Source organism: Molothrus aeneus, chromosome 2 (assembly GCF_037042795.1).
Source record: "Molothrus aeneus isolate 106 chromosome 2, BPBGC_Maene_1.0, whole genome shotgun sequence".
Taxonomy (NCBI): domain Eukaryota; kingdom Metazoa; phylum Chordata; class Aves; order Passeriformes; family Icteridae; genus Molothrus; species Molothrus aeneus.
The window spans coordinates 55629715-55642848 of record NC_089647.1 but is presented as its reverse complement, the minus strand read 5'-3'; the positions used below and the strand labels follow the sequence as shown (position 1 = coordinate 55642848).

Here is a 13134-nt window from a genome sequence, read left to right as displayed (position 1 = left end):
TTAAGGAAAACAAAACAAACATGAAGGCAATGGGACTTATGTTCCTCATTATACTTGTCATTTTCCACAGCCAAGCCAAAGTGGCCTTGAATTTTTTGTCATACTATTGATACCCAAAATATCAATAGTATGACAAAAAAATCAATACTCAGCTACAGACCATAACACAGTTAAATCTTATTGAGATCAAACGTTTTTGTTCTTTATCTCACTGTTCTTTAGCTCTTGGAAGAGCTAAAGAGAAAAATTTTGGTCATCTCCCATACTGAACAAGGAATATGAACAACAAAGTACCGGAGAGATCATGCAGTCATAAAAAGCAGAGATGTCACAAATACAGAAGAACATCAAGACATCAAGCACATGCAAAATTTTCAATTTACTAGTATAACATTTCCACCAGTTTACAAATTCACTTTTTATTGTTCAACTTCTCTCCTGGGACTGGCTCCTATAAGCTACCACACTGTGGAGACAAAACAAGAAATAAGGGGACTAAGCAGCATGGCATTGCCTCTGGTAACAGCTCTGCATTGAAGGATATAAGGCTCTCGATGTTGGTGAGCAGCACAGGCCCTTGTTTCTGACCCATTCTCCCCTCCACCTCATCCCCCCAACTGCCTCAGTTCAATCATTTGCCTGGCTATACCCAAAACCATACCAGGGTCATTAAAAAAAAAATTATTTAAAAAATGGTTCTTTTAACATGAATCATTTCTCAGTTCCCACTTACAAAGAATCTGCTGAGCCTTTAAGCTCTGCCAAAGGGAGGGCAGCCTCTGGTGATGAGTGTGGAAATGAGAGCTGGAAGGCAGTATGCTCCCAGATCAGATCTGTGTAATACAGTATCGAAATAATATAAAAATGCAGCCTAAGCGCAAAGAGCAAGTCTGATTCCTGTTCACTGCGGTTATTTTTAACCGAACCTCTGCCTGTCCATCTATTACACCTTTTCTGGCAGAACAGGGGCAGTAGCAAATCTGAACCCACTTTTGAGCCAGTATAAAAGTTGGAGAGAAGTCAGAAGAGGTAATTTCATTACTGGAAGTTTAATGAAAACCAGCAGCCGGATGGTGAAGGTGCACACAAATTGCTGCCTAGGGAGAGGGAGGCAGGCAGACCAGCCAAGGTGAGCTGTGCCTGGGAGCAGCTGATGGGATGGGCAGGTGTGGGCAGCCCTGCCAGCTGGCACCAATGCACCTTCACAGCACGGGCTGCCCCTCGCCCATGGGGACCTGAGGAATAGCTGGTAAACTGAGGCAGGACTTTTAAGGGACAGGGGATATCAATCCATTGAAGGAGGCTTCTTCTCTGCTCACAGAGTACTCTGTTTCCAGGGCTCTGTGGTGCTCTAAATGTTGTGCAAAGTCTACCATAGCATGGTGCAGGTGATGACACCAGCCCGATGAGTGTTTGTTCTGTTCTGGGTTGGAGACAACTGGAAACCACATAACCTCACCAGCAATGCTGAGGCCAAGCTGACTGCGATGAGCCAGAGCTAATGAACACTGCCAATCATGGCAATTTATGAGCTTGTACTCAGCATCTTGCTAACTGTGCTACACAGCTTCTGGTTGGCTTGGAAAATGGACAGAGGGAACTCCTCCACTGTGTAGAGGTAAGCCCTTAGCCATAGGCCTATGGGCTCTCACTGAGCACCTGAATCCTGGTAGACTGAAATATAAACCAAAGATTTCACTTTGGGGGAAATTCTGCAGAGTGGAGTACAAGTGGAGAACTAAGAAGTGAGGAAAAGCCTCTGAATGAGCCAGAAGCTGCTAAGTTAAAACCCTCTACTTTGATTTAGGCCCCACTGCCCTAAGCACATCATGCGTTCAGTGGTGAGACTATCAGCAGTCAAGTGAATCTTCAGGATATGCAGTGAAACACCTCCAAAGAAACAACATGCTGTCATAAAGGACATCCATGTTGACTTGTGGAGATTATTTACTACTTGAAGACCTTAAAATACTATATTGCATTTGGCTATCAAACATTGACTTTTTTTCTGAAAGCCCATCCTGTGGCACTGCAAGTTGCCTGCTGACTGCATGGCTCTTGACAGAGACAAACCTCCCGGAGAGAAATCCCAACTCACTTCAACCTACACACAGAGCTATGGAGGTGGAAAAATCAAAGATGCATTAATGGTGGAAGGCTTGCAGGAGTGACCATCACAAAATCTGGAGGCAAAGGCCTCAAGCATTAAAGAGGAATGTTCCTGGAAGGATTATAGAAAGATCAGAGGTTCAAAATGCTTCATGCCCCAGAACAAGAGAACAACCAGATCTCTCTGTATATTTACACTTCATTGGGAACAGATAGGGCATTTGATTGATCTCATTCATGTGTGACAGACACAGAAGCCTGACAGGAGCTGGTCTGCAGAACTTTGGCCAGGATTTCAGAAATATTGCTGAATAGCTCATACAACTCTCCAAAAAAAATCCCAAAAAGAAAAAAAGAAAACAAACAAACAAACAAAAAACCTCAAAACAAACAAACAAACAAAAAACCACCAAAAAAGCCCACAAAAAGAAAGGAATACTGGGCAAGGGCATAAGAACTATATCCTTAACCTGTTACTCTGTAACCATCTCTTCTCTTCTCCCCTTGTTTCCTTGTCACCTCAAAAGAGTAAAAAAGCTGGGTGAAGAGAGCAACACTCAGGATTTTTTCATGGACTGATGGGAATACAGAACATCATTATTAACTAAAGTGAATTAGTGGCCCTAAAACATTAAAGCATGGCATTATGAAGCAATTAGGTCTCCTTTAAGCAAAACACATGATATCAGTCAATTTTACAAACAGGGTGCCATATTTTAATCAGCCCTCTCCTAGATTTAATACTTGACCTTTGCATTCAACATCCTTGGTCCCTCTGAAATCTTTTCTTTTATTCTCTTTAGTGCTGGTTCTTGTTTCAATCAGATCAGGTCAGGTTTTCTCTGAGACTGTAAGAATAGGGACATCTGAGTGCAACCTGTCAATACTGCCATAACTACCTTCAACCGCTCTTGTAATTCTAGTGTCTCTGTGAAGTCCCATATTATGAAAATTGTCTTGCAATGCCCTTCATCTAGTCTGTATAACATTTTGTGTAATTTTGTTGGGGACTGTAAAGGTAGAAAAATTTCCTAAGAAAACCACTAAGTGCAATAGTAAGAAACCACTATTAGCAAGAGGGAGAAGAGAGTTGGTTTGCCACACAGCAGGAGGAAAAGCTATTTGCAGGATCAGAGAGCCACAAAAGTGAACACTGAAGACAAAAGGAATGGAAATTCAGTTCATAATAGGAAAAAATTAGATTGGAAAGAACTGAGAGAAGCTAAATTTTTTCAAATTGTCTAGGCCTTACAAATTTCACCCTAGAATACATATATCACTGACTGAGAAAATCTTAGAGCTTCTGGCAATTAACTTTGGGAGGTGAGGTCAGAAACAGTTAACTGAGCAAACACTCAGTGGGAAATAACCAAATAGGTTTCTCTTGCTATGCAAGACCTGAGGTTAGCCAGTAGATCACAAGCTTCAATAGTCACTGTCACATATGTATGAATACCATATATTAGAAACATAGAAGCATGTTATCTACAAGACACAAGAGGGAATTTTCCTTTATTACTTTGTTTTGAAAAGAGTTCATAACTATAACCTTAGGTGAAGTGTTGGATGCCACATTTTAAGGAGGATGTAACCAACTGACAGTGATTACTCTTAAAAACATGACAAAAAATTGAAGGAACAGTTTGTTGATTAATGCAAAGAAGGCAAAACATGACAAAACACACTGAAAATTTCAAATACGGTTGCAAGAACAAAAGGAATAACCTATTCCTCTTCACTGCAGGTAGGAGAGAAGTAACTCCCAAGTTAAGAAAAGAAAAAAAGCATTTTTCTAGTTGTAAGGAAAGTTAGGCATTGGAATGAATTGCTCAGAGAATCTCCATCAGTGGAGGCCCTCAGAAATGGGTCAGCCACAGTTCTAATGGGAAGTGTCAGTACAAGTGATACAGCTGCAGGACCCTCAAGCTACTTCCTAATTTTCTAGGATAGTTCTAGGAAAATAACCTGCAGCTACTTAGATGAAGAACATTTCTTTTGTTTGTTCTAGGATATTTTGAGCAATAGTATGTATCACCTTTTCCTTGGTAAATTTTTAATAGTGTTCTGAAGGCCCAGAGTTAAGGAGTAGCTTGACCCAAGATATTCTTTCATCTTTCTACTTTCGTTTCTGCTGTTTGAGCAAAGTTGGTCAAGATTCCTCAGATTCTCATAACACTTCTTGAACTCACTATTCAGTGGTCTGCTGGGGTTTTTTTCTGAACGTGGAATCAATGATATTAAGTAGGAACACATTCTTTCCTGAATGGTTGCCTACAGCAATTTTTAAGAAATTACTTCCATATAATCAATTAAGGTTGACATGGTTTCTTTTAAGTTTTGCTTTTTGATTCTCATTAGTTTTTTAACTTGTGGCATCTAGTAGTCACTTCCTCTGTATTTTCCCTTTTCTGAAGGGATTACTGAGCCTAGAATTGAGTCATTCTGGAGCAGAATACCTTGGGATTCTCAATCCCAGAAGTGCTGTATGTGCTACACTTCAGCCTAGAAAGAAGGCTGGAACTTTACCAAAATCAAGACTTTGCCTTAGTATTACTTATGATACTGATTTGACTCTGCTCAGCTTTGAGTTCTGAAGATGAACAAAGCTTGGTCCTAAATTAAGCTGGTGTTGAAGAGTTTTTACAAGGTTGACAAAAAGGAACTGAAATAATGCTGATAACATTGTGCATATATTAATTGCAGGATCAAACTCACCATCATTCAGAAATTATGTGGCATGTAGGATTAGGGTAGTGACCATCCCCCTGCACTCAGCACAATTGAGGCCACACCTCAAGGGCTGTGTTCAGTTCTGGACCCATCAAGAGCTGGTGCACATCCAGAGAAGAGCAAGGAAGATGGTGAAGGTTCTAGAGCCCAAGTCTTAAGAGGAGTGGCTGAGGGAGCTGGGGTTGTTTAACCTGGAGGAGGCTCAGGAAGATCTTATTGCTCTCTACAACTGCCTGAAAGGAGGTTGCTCTGAAGTGGGGTCAAGCTCTTCTCCCAAATAACAAGTGACAGGACAAGAGGAAATGGCCTCAAGTTGCAACTGGGGAGGTTTAGCTTCTATATTAGAGGAAATTTCTTCATTAGAAGAGTTGTCAAATATTGGAATATGTTCCCCAGGGAAAACGGTGGAGTTACCATCCCTAGAGGTACTTAAAAGATGTGTAGATGTGGCACTTAGGGACATGATTTAGTGGTGGACTCAGAAGTGCTGGGGTAAGGTTGGAGATGATCTTAAAGGTCTTTTTCAAACTAAATGATTCTATGATTTGCTCTCATGTAAACTAATTTTAAAAATCCTTTTATGTTTACTATTTGAACAAGTAGCCTTTTTTCATACTTTAGCTGAAAAGCAGGAAAAATTTTCATTTTGGTTGGTGCTTGGCCATATGAAAAATCCTTGTTTTTAAGTACTATCTCTTCAAATTTCACTGCTGTTTCTGGAGACTTGAACAGTGGTGACAGCATATTTCTCCTCTCAGCTGGAGAAGATGTTTTAACTGCCTTTCAGAAGTGAAATCAATTCATGTCTTTCTGTATATGGCAACAGACTCTCACTGGAGCTGTAGCCTATGACTTTTATCTTATTGTGACACCTGCTTCGGTCAAGGGGATTACTCCTCCTGGAAGGTGTCAATACTGATGGTGTTCAGTTGAACAGCTGTCCTCCCTCTTCTATTATTATTACTATTCATGACGTGTGATTGATTCTTCTCAGGGCCTTAGGGATAAAAAACGTAGCAGTTCTTTGCTGCCTTTCTTTTAGAGGGACCTAATGGACAATTATTGTTTCTGCAATGCTCTACGGCCACCATTTCACCTCATCTATTGTTCAGCTATCTATGTGCAGGCAGAATGTGGGCAATGAAAAGGTGCAAGATGTGCCATTATCCATATGCTGAGAGCCATCAGTTGCTCACTTAGTGCTTCTCCAACAGTGCCATTCATTACCCAGTATCACACTGAGAGAGCTTAACTGATGGAAGAGAGAGAAGGCACTAGCAGTGACTACACTCACACACAGCTGAGGCATAATATGGATTGGGGTCATTTTGACTGAGTGTGTAGCTCCATAATATTTATTGAACTTTTAAATTCTGGGCTTATTTTACATAATTTGTACTATCTGGAAGTCATATTGACTAGATTCAGCTTCTTAATGCTGGCACTTGTATCAAGAATTTAGCAACACATGGAAGGTGAAGACAGGAAAAAGTATTTTAAATGGGACCTATAAGATCTGCAATTGCTTATTCCAAAAAAATAGATTAACAACTTTAATCAGCTACAATGCCAAGTAATTTTCCCTTCTAATATTTGAAAGATTACCATAAAGAAAGTTACATTCGACTGTTCTCTAGCTTCACTATAAATAAGACACCAAAATACTCCCTATGGAGCAAATAGAGCATAATGTGGATTTTAGAAATTCCCAAGTGTTGTGTAGGTCTGGAAAAGACGACATGGGGTGGCACTGAAAAATTCCTCACTGGAAGATTGGATAAACATCTATCTGTGATTATCTAGACAATTCTTGCTGGTAGTGAAAGCAAATGAGCTGAATTATCTTTGGTGTCCCTAAGGTGTTCTTGACTATTGACACTAAAGGTATCCCTTCTTTTTATGTTTTGCCTCAGGAATTAAGATCAGCAAAGATTATCACCCAAGTGCCACATTGAAGCAGAAGATGATGGCATCAAAGTGAGGCAAGTAAAGAGCCTTACTCCTAATCTGAGCCTTTGAAAACTTTGCTTAGTTTGCAGGAGTCTCTCAACTGGTTTCCCATTCTTCTGGGTAGCAGCTATAATTAAACAACAGGGAAGTATTTAAGGATGTTTCTGGACTGTTCGTCCAGCAGAGGAGGTACTTGCAACCATTCCTAGAAATACCTTGAAAAGAACTGAAAACATAAAATCCAGCAGAAGGTCAATCTGCTGTCTGGGTTGGTTGCTGGTTTGTTTTCCTTGCATACATATGAATTTCAATCTCTTGCAGTTCCTCTGGCCACAGCTCTTATTCAGGTGAGCACACTGCCATTCTAGATTTTCTCATAAGAACTTGTTCTGTGGCTTGCTGTGGGCAACAAAAAATCAGAGCTGGATGGTAAAAGACACTCTGAGCCACCATTCAAAAATGAAAGTTAAAAATGCATATAAAATCACTGATTTGTTGAGGTTGGAAAAGGCCTCCAAGACCATCAAGTCCAACTGTTAGCCCAGCATGGCCACATTCCCCACCATGTCCTGAGTGCCACATGCCCATGTTTTTTGGACACTTCCAGGAATGCTGACTCCTCCATGTCCCTGGACAGCCTGTTTCAGTGCTGTTTTAATCCTTTCTGTGAAGAAATTTTTCTTAATATCCAATCTAAACCTTCCCTGGTGCAACTTGAGGCTGTTTCCTCTTACCTCACTGCTTGTTATGTGGGAGAAGAGACAAACTCCCACCTCACCACACCCTCCTTACAGGCAGTCATAGAGTGATAAGGTATTCCCCAAGCTCTTTTTTTCAGACAAACACCCCCAGATCCCCCAGGTACTCCTTACAAGATTTGCTCAAGTCCTTGCACCAGCTCATTGTGTTTGTAATTAGTTTGCACATAAGACTCATTATTTGGACACAATAGTCTACAAAATCACAGTCTTGTTTGGATTTCTGTTCTAATAAAATACAATTCTGCCTCCATGACAGCTTTCACTTCCCCCACCTTCCCATTTTATCTTCCTTCAAGCATCTAGCTTACAGATTTTCTCCAGCTACCAAACTATTTTGTTTCCATCTTTTCAATAATTCAAATATACCCATCAAATGCACACATGGCATATTTCCAGGCAGTAACATCTCCTTTCCTTCCTGTCTCTTTGTAGCCAGGTAATTTACATATAAGATGCACAAAGACAACCGTGCTCCTTCACAGTCCTGGTTTGTGCACCAGCTCCCTCTGCTTTCTCATTGCAACCCTCCATTGGAGCGTCTGGTGGGACAGCTGAGCCCTGAGCAAAGCCTGGTGGCACAGAGAGTTTGGCCTTTCTGGCAAAGCCTGGTGGCACAGAGAGTCTGGCCTTTCTGGCCTTTCTGCATTTTTATCCAGTGCAGCAGCAGGTCCATGCACAGCACCGGTATGGAGATCAAAGGTACAGTTGCCATGATTACAGCTACAGTAGAAAAGTGTCCTCCCTAGACTATTCCTCTCCCTTCTCCCTTTCCCTCCCGTGTTTTTTGACAAATTTGTGTTTTGCCAGTAGTGAATTCTTCACTTGAGAAGCAGCAAGACAACGGAGCAGTGCTCCCCCCAGGAAACTCCCCCAGGAGCCAGCCCATGCTGACTGTGTGCCCAGGAAGTTGTAACAGGAGGACAGGGCAGAGGAGGCCAGCCCCAGGAGTCAGAGCCTCCTCATCCCATGTGGTGGCTGGCCATGAACTGTTTTCACAACCTTTGTTTTTCTCTGCTCCCTGTAAAACCAAACCATACTTGTTTCACCACAGGAGTGTCAAGGGCAAAAGTCTGAGGACACCCAAGAGGTATTTAGTGACCCCAACAGAAAACCTTAGAAACTTGAGCAACACATTAGTAAATCTCCAACAAAGCAAGAACAAGTAATAAAGACCTCAGGAAAAAAGAGGCCTCTCTGGCGAATGAGTTGAGGGATCATATGCAGGAAATAAACAAGAGATTAAGAAAACAAGAGGAGGAGATACTTACAAATAACAAAAAAAACCCTTGAAATTTGCAGTGAAAGACATGGGATAAATGGAAATAGCTGACCCAGGTTAAACTAATTGTTTAGCTAGATCACTGTCCTGTTTCCTTTCAACATCATTACCAGACAATGCAAAGAAGTGGTACAAGAGATAACCACACAGTTGGAGAAGAAACTTCACCCAGACCCCAGGTTGAGGATCAGTGAGTTCAGCCTTCTGCCACTGCTGTGTAACCACTGTAACTTCTTTATAAAGGTAAAATATGAAAAATGTATCTCTGACGGCATTCTCATTAATGTAAATATCTATTTTTGGCAATACCTTTTGATAACACCTTGGGGCAATACTTTCCAAGGGGAAATTACACTTTCTATGTCCTTTTCAGTAGAACTGCCTTGCCTTTTAATTTAATTGGTTTCCCTTTGCTTCTGCATTATAATGAGGGTACAGCATATCCTTACCCAACTACTTTATGCCTCTTAATATACATACATCTAACATGTACATATATCAAATGAATATCATATTTATCCTCTTTTTAAATGGCACAATACTAATTTGTATGTACATCACAAATTTCGAAGAACTAGACTGCTGAACAAGGAAAATTTAAAATGTGTTTTAGACAAATGACTTGCCTAAAATTCTCCACATGGCAGCTGTTGATTGCATTTGTATCACATTATTAAGACACAGGCCCAACCTCACTTTGCTTTGGCAATTTTAGCAGTAACTTTTGGAAGCCTTAGGTGAGGTGTGATTCAAACAACACTCATAGACAGGTCTGGAAAGGAAGATTTTATAAAGCTGCTGTTGCCACTAGTAAAGTTCTAGCAAATGCCAACTGCAACTAGATTTCTCCCTCTACCCAAATGTCTTCCAGTGTTTTGCACTTCTTTCTCCCCACCCCCTGTCTAAGAAAACCACAAATTTTGCCTGAAGGGGTAGCATCATTAAAGAAAGAAGCAGTGCAGTCAAAGCCTTAAGATGACACAGATCATTCAACAGTTGTTCAATTACAGTGAAAGGCTGCTTATTTTTGAACACAGAGCTTTCACTCAACACAGGCCCAAGGCAGCATTATCAGATTTGTATCTGCAGTATCTCAACCGGTCTGATGTAGGGCTTTCGCTCATTACAGAAGCTGTGCCCTTGTGTGAGGTTTACATCTAAGTTCAAAGAGTTTCTAAAGTGTCTTGGAGCTATGTTGGCTTTAAAAGGTATTATCATAATAATTTCCAAGAATTAATTAAAAGTTGTTTTGGATACCTCTCATCTCCTAAATCCATCTGACTTTGTTTAAGGTTTACAGGCTGCTTTCCCTGCAGAATTCCTACAGGCTAATAAAAAAGTATGTGACTACAGAGTCAACAGGGAAAACAGTAACACCCAAAGCATGCCAAGGTAATCCAAGCAAATGAAATACAGTATATTCAAAAATGAACATTGTTGAAAACTATTATTTAGCGCATACAATTCCTACAGACCCCAAGTGTGACCAATAGCAGGGTATGACCACCCAGATGGAAAAGTTGATTCCCATAGGTTTTTCTTGGCAGATTTCTATTAAAATGCTGTTCAGTACTAGCTGTGAAAGCAGTAAGAAATAAAATTTTTCTCTGTTATATAGCTGCATAGAAAAACATATTGAAATGCAGGGGAGTGTTTTCTACCCTCTAAATCAGAGTGATTGCTGGCCACACTATCATTTCAGCTGACAAGGACATAGCATTAGCTACAGGCTTCTCACCACTTCTTGCCATGCTGACACTACAGGAGTCAGGCCATTATTATTATGCTCTTTTTACAGTCTCTTAAATATAAACTTTTTTTTTTTCGTTTTTGTAAACTTTCCATGAACCTGAGCTCCTCCTGACCCAAAAGCCTCAGTAATTCTGCTGATCATCTGCTAAGTGTGCTTCTGAAAATATCCACAGCTGTAACTGTGGTCAGCTGCTAACATATGAGCAACCTGGGTGGAAGCAATCGATTGCAAGGCCTTTTAGGGTAATGCAGCTCCAAAACATACTGAAAGGCAGAGCAGTGAGAAGAAAATGACATACAGGCCCAATTCCTTTCTGCAGTTCAACTCTATAAACTGCAATCATTCACTTCGAAGGAAAGACGAATGGGTTACTCCACATCTGTACAACAGTAACAGAATAGTTATGTCCTAAGCATCTGGTGAGAAACAAAATGAATTTTTCACAACATTTTCTCTAGCATAAAGTTAGATTTGGCTAGCAGGCATTCAAGATAAAAAAAGATAACAAGTCAGCACAGGGGTCTACATGCTGAAATACTGTCCTGGTTCCAGCCAGGGCAAGGTTAGTTTTTGCAGTAGCCAGGATGGGGTATGGCTGGGACCCAGAGGTTATCCTGTACCACCTCAGGTCATCTTCCAAGGACAGGGGGGAGGGCTTGCTTCTGGACTGGGCTAGCATGGCAGAGGGAGTGGCTGTGTATTGTCAGAGGTTTCTATGGGTCAGCAAGAAGATTTATTTCTCTACACACTCTGTCATTAGTATTGTTGCTGTTACTGTTCATTTTCTTACCTCATTGCTGTTTCTAGTAAATTGTTCTTATCTCAGTTTGTGATCTTTATCTTTTGTGACTCCCATTCTCCTCACCATTCCATCATGGAGGAGAGGAAGGGGGAGGGAAGGAGGGAATGAGGCAGGGAGAGAGGAGGGGGGTGAGCAACATATAGCTTGGAGTGGTTTCAGTGGGAACACTAAATTGGAGAATACCATTCCTAAACCATGACAAATAGTCAGAACACAATACATTTTACAGACCTGTACACAGGAAGGTAACTTCTCAGTGGCCCCATCACAGTATTTCCAAACTTCCAAATTTCAAACTCTACAAATTCTCATGGCCAATCCTGCAAAAAGTGGAAAGTAAAGTTAAAACTAGGAAGTTCTGAAAGGAAAAACAAATAAAATCAGCTCTCTCCTTGGATATACAATGCTAAAAGTCAGAGTAGAATTGGTTTAGATGATATTAAACATTTTACACTACAGGAGCAGCTAGATCATAACAATTACACAAATATAGCAAAGTCCAAGTTAAATAAAATGCAAAATGGTAAGTTGCTGTTAAAGATAGATTTCAGGGTAAAAATTCAATGCATATATGGAACTGGATTAGAAGAAAAGAGAGAATACTGCACCAATTTATATTCCCTTTGAACTGTCTGTAATACAGACCATAAAGTGCATTTTCAAACATATAGCATATCACAGAACTAGACACTTATTTCTAGCCATGGCACTTCTAGGCTTTTGGGAAAGGAGAGCAGAAATAGTCTAGTGGAACTGTGCTGTGTGACAAAGCATCTACTGGTGGGTTCTGCCCAACATCAATAAACAATTGTTTTTCCTTTAAATGAAGGAAAGAATTTCAGCAGTAAACAAATGCTTCACAGCTTGCATGAATACTTCAACAGAATCAAAGCAAACCTGTCTTTTCATACCTCCTGGAAGTGCTATTCCAAGTCAAAATACAAGTCATAGCCTGAGATCAATTTTCAATCACAACAACAATGACGCCGTGATAATAAGGGATGGTGACACACAAGACACTAAAACTTCCTGTGATACTCCCCCCTGGAATCCATGCTCATTATTGTAAGGATAATTATCTGGGTATCCCCGAGACCAATTTTGCACTTTTTGTATAAATATGACCTCTTGCATAAGACATGAAATTTAAAATCATCTCCTTCACGGATATCATTGAGTCATTCCATTACCTCTGGGACAGATATGAATTATGCATTCTTCGATTCTCTTTAAAATTTAGATGCACAAGGGGGCACGGAATAATCTAAGTGGTACTAAAAATATAAAGCATTCAAGAAAGAAACAAGAACTTGTATGCTACTAAGTGCTGCAGTGCTCCGAAGGCTCCCTGCCTGGTCAAGAAAAGCACATAAAGCACTGAAAAGGTAACAGAAGGCCTCCATGCTAATGGCTGCTAGTGACAAGGGCTCACTGAATGTCACTGCTTCACATACTGTGTACTGTTCATTTCTCTTATCTGCGTGACCTCTCTTTTGAAATGACTGATGAAACTCGCCTGAATTAGCATCTTTGCTTCTGGGCATTTGCCACCTAAAAGGCATTTAGTAAAATCTCTAATAAATACTAAAATAAAGCATGGAGGAAAAAAGATCATAATCTTAACAAAAAAATAATCACTATGTCTGTTAAAGAATACTCAGTGTGTAAAGCAAAAGGGCTGCTTCTCTGAAGCCTCCTTGTTAGGATATTTTTCTACCTTGACACCCTTTAGGAGTACTGGCTTGTCACA

At 40.4% G+C, this 13134-nt stretch overlaps 1 protein-coding gene across 4 annotated transcripts in view; it reads right to left on the bottom strand.

Annotated features, from left to right (window-relative positions):
* The window catches only part of ENOX1 (ecto-NOX disulfide-thiol exchanger 1), a 361156-nt gene that overhangs the window by 232873 nt on the left and 115149 nt on the right, over nt 1-13134 (bottom strand). For all 4 annotated transcript variants that reach the window (XM_066545023.1, XM_066545020.1, XM_066545022.1 and 1 more), the window contains exon 3: nt 11616-11704. The gene's annotated coding sequence lies outside the window, so the exon portion shown is untranslated. The remainder of the gene's footprint in view (nt 1-11615; nt 11705-13134) is intronic.